The 12328-nt window shown below is 39.0% G+C and overlaps 3 pseudogenes; 2 read left to right on the plus strand and 1 right to left on the minus strand.

Annotated features, from left to right (window-relative positions):
- Window positions 1-237, minus strand: part of LOC122468112 — a 40915-nt pseudogene extending 40678 nt beyond the window's left edge.
- A 3468-nt stretch (window positions 238-3705) lies between these two features.
- On the plus strand, window positions 3706-4383 carry LOC122468113 (annotated as a pseudogene).
- A 3265-nt stretch (window positions 4384-7648) lies between these two features.
- LOC122467971 lies at window positions 7649-8762 on the plus strand (annotated as a pseudogene).
- Window positions 8763-12328: the final 3566 nt, after the last annotated feature.

Here is a 12328-nt window from a genome sequence, read left to right on the forward strand (position 1 = left end):
CTACACAACACAATCATCCATGGATACCATGCTTTTTCCTTACCATTCATTTGGGACTTTAGCACCTGCCTCAGTCAATAAGTTTTTCTCTGCTACTGCATCAGTCACTATGTTATCTGGTTTTACTACATGTATAGATAATCCACCCATTATCCTGGCCTCTAACAATAAATTGTCCTTCCCTCTTCTAAAAGTCTTGTCTTTTATCCCATCTCTACCATGCACTTTTACAGCCATATTTTGGATCCTATCTTTTCAGCTTAGCACTGGTTCCAATAATTCTTTAGTTCATCAAGAATTTTAATCCACTTTTTTTCAACATTCCTCTCTTCCTTCTTCTTCCTCCTTACCTTGCTATGTAGGTAGGATTCTACAGTCTACTACTAATGACCAATCCTTTTCATAGTCCATCAATGACTTGACCTTAATTTCCTATGCAAACACAGTGGTTTGAAACACCACTCATTTGTTTATTTCACAGTTCTATAGGTCAATGTCTTGTGGGTTCTTACCTGGAGACTCTGAGGAATTATCCACTTCTAAGCTCATTCAGATGTTGGCCAAACAATTCCATACAATTGTAGGACTGAGGTCCCATTTCTTTGCAGGCTGTTGGCTGGGAGCCACCCTTAGTCCCTAGAGGCCACTGTCTGGTCCTTGCATGTAGACCATCACATTTCAAAGCCAACAAGTTCCATTGAATCTTTCTCATACTTAGAATATCTCTAATCTCTTCTTCTGCCTCTCTGCTTTTAATGTTTCATGTGTCTACATTGGGCCCACCTGGATTATGCAAGATAATCTCCTTATCTTAAATTCAGCTGATTAATAACCTTACATCTTCAAAGTTCCTTTATAGCAGGAGCTAGATTAATGCCTGATGGAATAACCAGGGGATAGGATCCTGGAGAGTCATCTTTAAAATTTTGCCTACCACCATCCATGTAACTTTTACATGACAAACTCTAGCTCTGTTTAAACCTGGTTCTTGACCACTTTGCGGCTACTCCATAGCATCTCAGTATGGCTGAAGAAAAACATTCAATATTCTTACAGGGACATTTGTGATGGAAAACCTCAAGCAGGACTCAGCACAGTCCAACAATCATTCTGTGCTTCCCTAGGGACACCAGCATATAGAAGATGTTTAAGACATTGGGACTAATGAGCTCAACAATAGAGAGAATGTTGATAGAGAACAGAAGAGAGCTGATGATTGAGCTCCGAGGAGGTCCAATATTTAGAAGTCAGGAAGAAGGAGAATCAAACAAAAGGAACTGAAGGAAAAAAAGCAGCCACAAGTACAAGGAGAGTACAGTGATCTAGACAATAAATAAAGAAGGTGTCTTAGGAACTGGGGATTCATCAACTGTGTCAGATGTTGCCAAGAATTGGGAATTGTTCATTGGGTTTGGCATAATGTAGGTCCACAGTGACCCTGAGAAGTGGAATATTAGTAAATGGTAGGGGCAAAGTCTGACTGGAATGAGGTGAAGAGAAAATAGCTATTAGGGAAGTAAAGAGAGCAAGAGTGGACAACTTTCTAAGGAGTTTTGCTATAAAAATGAGCACAGAAATGGGGGCAGTGCTGTAGGGTTTTATGGGATTTAAGAGCAAAGAAAGATTGGTGTGAAAGCAGAGGGGGGTGTTTGTATTGACTACTAGTTGGTGTGAAAACCCAAAAGAATCCACTTAGAAAATTTTAATTTCAGCTTTTCACTGTTAATATTTTCAAATTACTGAACATTGAATGTGTGGATACTTGCTTAGATCTTTATGCATTACTGGACAAGTTCTAGCACAGTGTAGAATAAGAAGGCCATAACACATTACACTGTACCCAGGAGCCATATATCTTTTCCATGACAAAGTCCAGGGAGGATTTTTTTTTTTAATGGGAGAAATTTCTGTATTTTGTATTGTGAGGTTAGCAATGCAGCAAAGAGAGAAAAAGGATGCAGAACAGAAAGTACAATTGTAATTGGAAAGTCATAGAATAGGCAAGAGGGGATGAGATTGAGTGCATCCTGGGAGGTTGATATTAAATTAAAGCAAGGAGTTAAATAGGAGCAGGGAAGATGAATATTTGCATAAAAATGCAACAGATGACAAGATTTGATAATGGGAAAATACCATAGATTTCGTCTGATTGCTTTGAATCTTCCTCCCAGTGAAATAGAAGTTGAAGCCATCATCTGGATATATAATATGAATAGAGTATTGAAGATTAGAAAAACATGTGAAATGCCATGTGGGGCAGTGGAAGCATCCCATCTCAATCAGGCTTTACCCCTACCATTTACTGATATTCCACTTCTCAGGGTCACTGTGGACCTCCACAATGCCAAACCCAATGAACAATTCCCAATTCTTGGCAGCATCTGACACAGTTGATGAATCGCCTGTTCTTAAGACACCTTCTTTATTTATCTTCTAGATCACTATAATCTCCTGGGTTTCTTGTACTTGCACTCTTGGCTGTTCTTTTTTAGTTCCTTATGCTTGGTTCTCCTTCTTCCTGACCTCTAAATATTGGACTTCCTCGGGGCTTAGTCGTCAGCTCTCTTCCATTCTCTATCAACATTCTCTCTATAGATGAGCTCATTAGTTCCAGTGTTTTAAACATCTTCTATATGCTGATGGCTCCCAGTTTTAGATTTCTAGTTCTGACATATCCCCTGAGCATTAAACTCATTTCCCAATTGCTTACTCAACATCTCCACGTGGTTGTCTAATAAGGTTCTCAAAATTAGCATGTCTAATATAACACTCATGCTCCTCTCCATTTGCTCTCTCCCCTCCCCACCACAAGTCAGTTCTCTGCCTGTTTCATCTTCATCAATGTTACAATTCACCTAACTGCTCAGATCAAAACTGTGTTAGTCAGGGTTCTCCATAAGGCGGAACCAATTAGATGTGTAAACATGTAGAAAGAGAGATGTCTTTTAAAGAATTATTAGCTCAGGCAATTGTTGAGGGATAGCTAGCCTGAAATCTGTAGGGAAGGCCAATAGGCTAGAAACTTGGGGAGGAGTTGAGGTTGCAGCGTAAGTCCAAACACAGTCAGGAAGCAGAATTCCTTCTTCCTTGGGGAACCATAGTCTTTGCACTTAAGGCCTTCAACGATTAAAGGGTACTGCCTCACGTTATGAAGGGTAATCTACTTTACTCAGAGTCTATTGATTTAAATGTTAATCACATTAATCATGTTAATATTTATCTAAATGAAACTTAAATTTAAATGTTAATTTAAAAAGTATCTTCACATCAGCATCTAGCCAAGCTGACATAAAATTAACCATCACCGTCCACCCCTTATCAACTTGACGTCCATATGCACCTTCTTAAATCATATTTAATCTCCAAACAAAGGCCATAAGGTCATACTTCTGCTTAACATGATAGAGATATCCTATGTACAACCAAAACACACTCACAGTTTTTCCTAGAAAAGGATGCAAAGTCCTTAGGTGACATTCACTTTTCTTCTTTATATCTTGTACTTAAATACTGTAATGTAAAATCTGTACATCTTATCTTATGTGATATGATAAAGAGAGAAAAGGGAAAAAACAAATATATTATATATATTATTTATGTTTATTATATATTAATATATATTTATTAAATATTATGTATATGTAATATTTTTGGTGTCAATGCAGAGCTTGTGTCCAATAATCTTAAACGGTCGCTATTTTTAGTTCTCCCTTGTAGGAGGCCCATAGGCAGAACTATGGCACCCATTCAGAATGACATGATCCTGAAGCGTGACTTCCACAAGGACAGGCCAGGGCACTTGGCCATGTGGTTCAACCAGCTGGTGCAGAAGATCCACAAATACAAGACCTGAGAAGCCAAGGCATGTCACAATGCCCCATGCCCTGCATGTGGGCCCATCCAGCCCACTGTGAGGTGCCCTATGGTGAGGTATCACACCAAAGTGCAAGCTGGCAGGGGCTTCAGCTTGGAAGAGTTAAATGGTGGAAGGGTGGCTGGCATTCACAAGAAGGTGGCACATGCCATTGGGATCAGTAGATCCAAGAAGGTGGAACAAGTCCACTAAACCTCTGCAGGCCAATGTGCAGCAGCTGAAGGAATACCACTCCAAGCTCATCCTCTCCCCCTAGGAAGCCCTCAGCCTCCAAGAAAGAAGACAACTCTTCTGAAGAACTCAGATTGGCTACCCAGCTGACAAGACTGGTCATGCCTATAGGGAATGCCTATAAGAAGGAGAAAGCCAGAGTCATTATAAAGGAGAAGAACTTCAAGACCTTTGCCAGTGTTAGCATGACCCATGCCAATGCCAGGCTCTTTGGCATCCAGGCAAAAAAGACCAAGGAAGCTACAGAACAGGATGTTGAAAATAAAAAGTGCCACTGACAAGTTGTGGAAAAAAAGGGCATTATTTTATTTTCCTCAGTACATAGTCACCTTGATAAAAGGCCATATATCCCTTTGGAATACACTGAGAGAAATATTAACAGTATACATTTTTGACAGTGTGGTGAGGTCCTTCCACAAGGGGAACTGTCCTCTCTTTCCTTCAATTCAAGGGGTTCTTAGTCTCTATAAACTGGCTCGAGTTTAGGAATTATGGGTCTGTGATTCTGCTTTTATAATTCAAATTTGTCTCTTGTTCCTGTGACCTAGATCTCTCTGCTTATACAAATCAAGTAAGAATTTAGTAGACTTACCATGTGTTTTACTCCTAGAAATACCATGATCAACTAGCCAGTACTGTAGGTCTCTGAAAGTCATAATATTCTGAATGCTGCTTTGATTCTGCTGTCCATTATAGTAACCATGCCCACCTTGCCTTTGGTGATTAAATAGCACCACTTGGCCTCTGACATCTTGGGATTCAATTACTTCCATTGCATTTAGGTTTTCCAATTCAGTGACAGATGTTCCCACTATAATTTCTAACTTAGAAAATCAGGGGCACCTGGGTGGCTCAGTAAGTTAGGCATCTGATTTCAGCTCAGGTCATGGTCTCACAGTTCTTAAGTTTGAGCCGCACGTCAGGCTCTGTGCTGACAGCTTGGAGCCTGCTTCAAATTCTGCCCCTCTCTCTCTTTCTCTCTCTCTCTGCCTATACCACTCACACTCTCTCTCTCTCTCTCTCTCAAAAATAAATATTAGGAAAAAAAAAAAGAAAATCACAGAGCTCCTCAAGAATGTTGGGGCTCCCCTCACAAACTTGTTGTTCATAGTCATAGTGAAAATTATGTCCTTTGTACCCTCCTAGGGTAGATGAGCATATCTTAAATGATAAATCCACTCTAACATTCCAGTCTCCCTAAGCTTTTCAATCTCCTCCTTTCTAGTTTATCAAGGCAGTTCTGGCATTTCAGTTCATTTAGTGTCAGTCACCTGTTGGTTTGTGTTTCAGGTAGCCAACCAACCAACCAGTTAGAGCTTTTTCCAACCCTCTAAGTTGCAGCATTAAATCCAGATCTCTGCTTAGTGGGCCTAAATAAATTCTGCCTGATCCAATTTTATGGTCTTTCTACCACTATGCCGCACCTTTAATATTTACTCCTACCCACATTTCTTGGATTTCTCTTTATATAAATTGGAAAAATCAAGTAGTTCTTGTGGAGTGTACTCCACCTATTTATGGGTTACACTTTGTACCTCACCATTAGGGGCCTACAGGAACTTGAGTCCAGTGATAAATCTAGAAGCAAAGAGGAGTGGTGGGGGTAGGTTCTGAGGAGAATCAGCAGTGTCTTGTAAGGCAACTACCTTAGGGGAGGCCATTACAATTTGTTCAGGCAGAGGAGGGTTAATCTCCTCAGATAAGGATGGAGTGGTTGCTTCTACTGGCAAAGAAGACTCATGGGAGTTTAAGGGTTCAATGTCCCCAGCTTTATCAGGATCTTCCCATATGTCCCCAATCAAATTTTCAGGATCTCATTCCTTCCCAATCTATGCCCTCACTTTAATAGCAGACACCCTGTGAGGTTGAAAATTCAATTTGCATTGTAATTCAACCACTTGCAGGATGAGACTCTGAGTTTAGTTTTCAGCAATCTCAGCTCTTTGGCTACAGGTGATAAGGGTTTCTTTCAGGACAGACAGAGATACTTTTAGGTCATTTATGCAGCACATGATCTGGGAATTTTTTATCCTTTTATTTCATTTCCTCATCCTTTTATTTCCTCACTTTGTCCAGTGCAATTAGGAGCAACTAGCCAATCTCATACTCATTATTTTGATAAAAATGTTCTAAAATATTTAAAAAATGGTCACTCAGAAACTTGTCTAAGAGTTTGATTAGGAGTATCCAATGGCGATACTTCATGAACCTCTATTGTCACATCACACCACAGACTATCCATGCTCTGTTTACTAATTGAGTAGTCATCAGTGCCTTCGATTTAGTAAGATTAGAGAACCAATTCCAAAAGCTGGGCACCATGCTCCAGCTAACTTGACGTATAAAATTAAGCATTATAAAAACCTACAATCCTTAACGTTTTTCATTCTTACCACATTTGATCCATCAACTCCACTTTCAGAGTATACCCTGCCTCTCATCATTTATCACATTCAACATTGTTGCCATCCTCATCCAAACCATCATCATCTCTCACCTACACTCTTAAAATAGTCTTTTTGCTTTCTTCTTTCACTCTGCCTTCTATCCCACTGGTCCTACATACACTCTGAGTCTGTAATTTATGCAACAACCAAAATCGTTTATTTAAGATCTAAATTTAATCATTTCACTCATCAGCTCCAAAACTCCAGCGGCCCTATCAAACGCAAAAGTAAAACTCAAACTTCTTATTGTTTACAACTCTCTGCAGTCTGACCCTGCCTCTTTCTCTGATTTTACTTCCATATTCACCAACATTTTTATTAACTTCCTAATTTCCAACTATAGGTGTTTTTTTTTTTTTTTAATGTTTCTTAATGTTTATTTGTTTTTGAGAGAGGGAGACACAGAATCTGAACCAGTGAGCAGAGCCCGATGCGGGGCTAGGACTCACAGACCACGTGATTATGACCTAAGCTGAAGCCAGATGCTTAACTGACTGAGTCACTCAGGCACCCATCAAATGAAGGTGTTTTTGTTCCTTTTGCTTGGAAACCTCCTCTCCCAGATGTTTATATGGCTCCATTCAGATCCTTGCTCAGAAGTCACCTCTTCAAAGTCCTTTCAGGGTCACTCCATTAAAATTAACATTATACACTATTCTCCTACCCTGATTAACATTTCTTCACTACCCTTATCACTGTTTAGCATATTATATGTGTATTTGTTTGATGTCTCCCTTACCAACTAGAATAAAACCTCCAAGGGGACAAGGGCTTGCATGCTTTGTGTCCTGCCAAATCCCAAAGCCCTAGAACTATATCTAATGTACAGTAATGCACAATCATATTCATCAAATAAATGAATGGTAGTAATAACAGTACCCTAAGGTTAGTACTTATAAGGTTGGGTTAAATTTGATAATACACATATGCCAAAGACTGCTAATTATCTTCTAATGTCAATTCTTCTTTCCTTCTTTCCTAATAGAATCCCCAATTTTTATTTAGTCATATGGTTTCAGTCACTCTGAACTAGTCCCATGCCTGGAATCAGACTGCAACCACTGTTGCACCCACCACCTCATGTTGCCTCTGGACCATGGACCCCACAGTGAACAAGCTTCGGGCCTTGGTGAAAATGTGCAGGCAGGATCTGAGTATTCTGCACACTGAGGAAATGCACTTCCTGCATGAGTGGGTGGAGAGCATGGGGGTAAAATACCACCTGCTATTTATAAAACTAAATCAGAAGACAATATCAAAGAAGAAAAAACAGTAAAAAGGAGGAGGAAAACAAAGATAGACGAATCATAAAGTGAGGAAAGTGGTCTAAAAGTTTACAGTGAAGTGTGATTGAACCAGATACTTATGCCCCTCAAGAAATGGGAGATGAAAATGTAGAGATGACTGAGGAAATGATGGATATGGCAAATGATAAAAACGTAGCTTCCAATGATGCCCTAAGTGATGGTGAACTACAGAAAGCCATTGACTTGTTCACAGATGCTATTAAGCTGAATGCTTGCTTGGGCACTCTGTATGCCAAGAGAGCCAGTGTCTTCATCAAATTACAGAAGCCAAATAAATACTGCCACCCAAGACTGTGACAGAGCTATAGAAATAAATCCTGATTCAGCTCAACCTTACAAGCAACAAGGGAAAGCATACAGACTTCTAGGCCATTGGGAAGAAGCAGCACATGATCTTGCCCTTGCTTGTAAACTGGATTATAATGAAGATGCTAGTGTAATGAGGAGAGAAATTCAACCGAGGATCCAGAAAACTGCTGGACATCAGAGAAAGTAGGAGAGAAAATATGAAAAGTGAGAGATCAAAGAAAAAGTAGAAAGGGTTAAGAAGGCTTGGAAAGAACATGAGAGAGCCTAGAAGAAAGAAGAAGCCAGAGGACTATCAGGAGCTCAGGATGGCTCTTTCCCAGGTGGCTTTCCTGGGGGGGATGCCTGGAATGACAGGAGGCAAGCCTGGAATGTCAGGAATGCCTGGGCTCAGTGAAATTCTTAGTGATCCAGAGGTTCTTGCAGGAATGCAGGATCCAGAAGTTATCATGGCCTTCCAGCATGTGGCCCAGAACCCAGCAAATATATAAAAATATCAGAGCAACCCAAAGTTTATGAATCTCATCAGTAAATTGTCAGCCAAATTTGGAGGTCAAGAATAATGCCCTTCTGACAAATAAAGCTCTTGCTGAAGGATACGCAACTTAGATCACCTAATGGACATCACAATAACACAAACCAGCGTACCTCTGGCCTTCTCATGGAGAAAGCTGGGGTGCTGTGAAGATAATCCCTACCCCTCTGCCCAATATGCAACTGAGACATTTTACAGTGGTTTCCCATTGGGGTATTCATTCAGATAATATTTTCCTACTAGGAATGACAAACTTTAAACACTTCTTAAGTCTTAAAAATATTTGAAAACCATTTAAGAGGGTGTGTTAATCCCTACATTTTTCCTTACTAATCATTTCAGTTTTTTTTTTTTTTTCCTCTTTGGCTTAATTGGGCAAGGAAGATATTTCAGTATGGGAGATGTATTGCTTAGTCTGAGTTAAATAAAGGTTTATTAGCAGGGGGCAAATCTCACATTTAAACACATAAAGTTTAAGTTGGTTACTGAGGCATTTTGACTTCTTTTTAAATGCTTTATTTTTAAAACATGATTTATTTGATAAAATCACTGGGACCACCAGTATTGCAGTAGGACCTGGGTAAGGACCAGAAGTACTTGACAAGGCAGCAGAAACCTTACTCCTTTTATAGAGCATGCATCCTTGTGCAGATGCATTGAAATATTGCACTGTGGTTAAGGGATGGTTTTTATGGTGCTGCAGTAGAGTTGGATTACTTAGCTGTGTTCTTGTCTGATATAGAAAATGAACATTTCACATCATTTGCACACAAAAAAGACTCCATTTCCCACCATGCCTTTCAGTTAGGAATGCTCATGTGACTAGTTTCAGCCAATATGGCATAAGCAAAGTTCCACATGAAACTTCTGAGAAGAGATCTTAAAAGAAGTAGGTGAAGAGGAGGAGTTTGTCCCCCTTCTCTTTCTTGGCTGACAGCAATTAGGCATGATGGCCGGATCTCCAGAAGCTCTAACATCCATCTTGAAGCATGAGATGACCTTCAGAATAGAATTCTACCATGGAGGATCATAAGATACAAAGAGCCTGGGGTTTTGCTACCACAGAGTGACATATTATGTCTAGCCTCTGAACTTCTTGACTGTGAGGAAAAAAGTAGACTTCTTTCATTCTTAATTCATTATTTTGAGATTTTCTGTTTCTTTCAAACAAGAAACAATTTTAACATGTAAGTGACCAAGACAAACTTTGGACTATAAAACCTTAGTAAGTATTGTCTTTAAGTTGGTATTACTGTCATTATTTAAAAAAATTTTTTTTAAATGTTTATTTACTTTTGAGAGAGAGACAGAGAGTGAGTGGGTAGGGGGAGAGAGAGAGGGAGACACAGGATCTGAAGCAGACTCCAGGCTCCGAGCTGCCAGCACAGAGCCCGATGTGGGGCTCGAACTCACGTACCATGAGATCATGACCTGAATCAAAGTCAGACGCTTAACCGACTGAACCACCCAGGCACCCCTACTGTCATTATTTTTTTTTCTGTTTCTGTATCTCCTTGTTAGCATTGTTGTTATTTTTATATGCTGTATACTGTACCAAATTTTAGGAATATGGGCAAGAATAAAATAGAGCTTTGATTTAAAGGACATTGTGTTTTGGGAAGGGTGGAGATAAAATGACAGTACAATGTGAAATGTGCTTTAATGCTTTAATAAAAACATACTATGGGAACACATAGGAAGGAAAGCATAAGTCTTCCAGGAGGAGTAGAGGCAGATTCATTGCAGAAGACATAAATCTTGAAACAAGATGTAAATATGTATAGCAAACTATCATGAGGACAGAAGGTTGGGGAGGGCAGAAAGAAAAGCAAAAGAAATGACTGCATATGGGCTTCCCTATCTGGTGAGCAGGAGTAATTTGGACCTTACCAAAAAAAGTAAAGCTGAGACTCTAAGCTTTATTGACTCTAAGAAAGCTGAGACTCTTATCTTACCCAATATTTCATTGCAAATGTGAAGTCACTGTATTAAACAAACAAACAAACATTAGCATCAGTTTGCTTGATTACAAGATGGGTTGGTATCTTAGAAAGCAAAGAGGTGATTTCCAGATGGAATGTATATAATCAGGTCTATTAAAAGAAATGACATATCTTTGTTGGGCTTTTTGGGGGATAGAGGTGGAGGAAAGAGGTGGGGAGGTAGCAGGAGAGAATATATAAATGTATAAAATTAGAAAGTTCTTCCAAGGGAAGGATAACCACTTAAGGTTCTTAAGGCAACAATTTTTAAAGTAGTTTCTAAAAATTAAACTGTAAGTACTCCCTAGTCTGTTCTTTATATTGACAAGCAATAAGGAGATTAGGATAGTATTCATTTGACTATTTTTCAAGGCAATTTTTTAAATAAATTTAAAAATCCTCATCCTAACCTCCACTGTATGTTTTTGTAGTGCAAGTCAGAGGGTAAAGGAAGGAGAACTAAGACAGGAAAACAAGGATAAACAGTTGGGGATTTCTTCCTTAAGACATCTTTACTGCTGCAGCCTCAGTGCTTCTGCTGATTCCTAATTTGGACCCTAAGGATTCTTGACATTGTCTGTTTAACCTCCTGAAACTAAGCTGACCTTAAATTTTCTCCTGGAATTTCCTTTTACCTCTAACACTAGATTTAGCATTTATTCACAGCTTCTCTAATACTCACTCTTGATTTTTTATCTTGATAGCCTGTCCCACTAGCAAATTATTTTAAAAGTAATTTTTAATATGTCTCAGAGCCAAGTGTACTCTGAAAATGCAATGGAAATCTCTTGAAAACTATTAGTTGATCTATAAAAGTCTGATTTACAGATGCTAAATTTCAAGAATGACTGTATAATAAAAACAAAACAAAGTAAACAAAACAAACAAAAATACTCCATAAGGCAACTGTTAAAGGAATTGATTTCTGGGACTGAAGGGAAAGGAAAATAACATTTGCTTAATATTAACCTATTATAATGTATTCTTCACCTCAGCTTCTCTTTGCCACATTTTAAAGCCGCAACCCTTTTTACTGACCATATAATTCAAATCTTTCTTTGGAGAAATATGCAATAGTTGGTAATTGCATGCATTCTAAAGCATCTCATTTTATGCCCCCCAAATGCATGATTTACTCTGAATGATAAATATGGCTATGAAATGGAGTGTTTCCGCCATTCACAGATCAAATGTAACTAGGGAGAAATAACTCAGATGCATCCTGATGTTTTATATTTTCATGCACTAATATTTGCTTCACACCATATGTCACAGTAACACAAGAATGTGATAAAGTAGAACAGCCCAGTGGTTCTCTCTTCCAACATCTGGTCTTCTGAGGAAGTCTAGCACTTTAGAGATTCATGTTTAAATCCCCAGATAGGTGGGATAATCAAATGCCTTGGTGAGAGGAAGCAAAGGGAGTACTGGAAAATCTTCTTCCTATTATCAAATTAGCATCAGTGAATACTGTAGTAATCTCAATCGAATTAAAGAAACAGACCTAGTAGTCCAGTGGATGCTCCCTGAAAAGCCACACACAATGTCCATTCCCAGAGCAGTAAAGGAAACCAGATGTTAGCTTTTAAAATAGTGGCCATTTGTCAAGCCTTCTGACTCTGTTTTGTTCAAAGCAGCCGACCCTG

Source organism: Prionailurus bengalensis, chromosome B3, assembly GCF_016509475.1.
Source record: "Prionailurus bengalensis isolate Pbe53 chromosome B3, Fcat_Pben_1.1_paternal_pri, whole genome shotgun sequence".
NCBI lineage: Eukaryota > Metazoa > Chordata > Mammalia > Carnivora > Felidae > Prionailurus > Prionailurus bengalensis.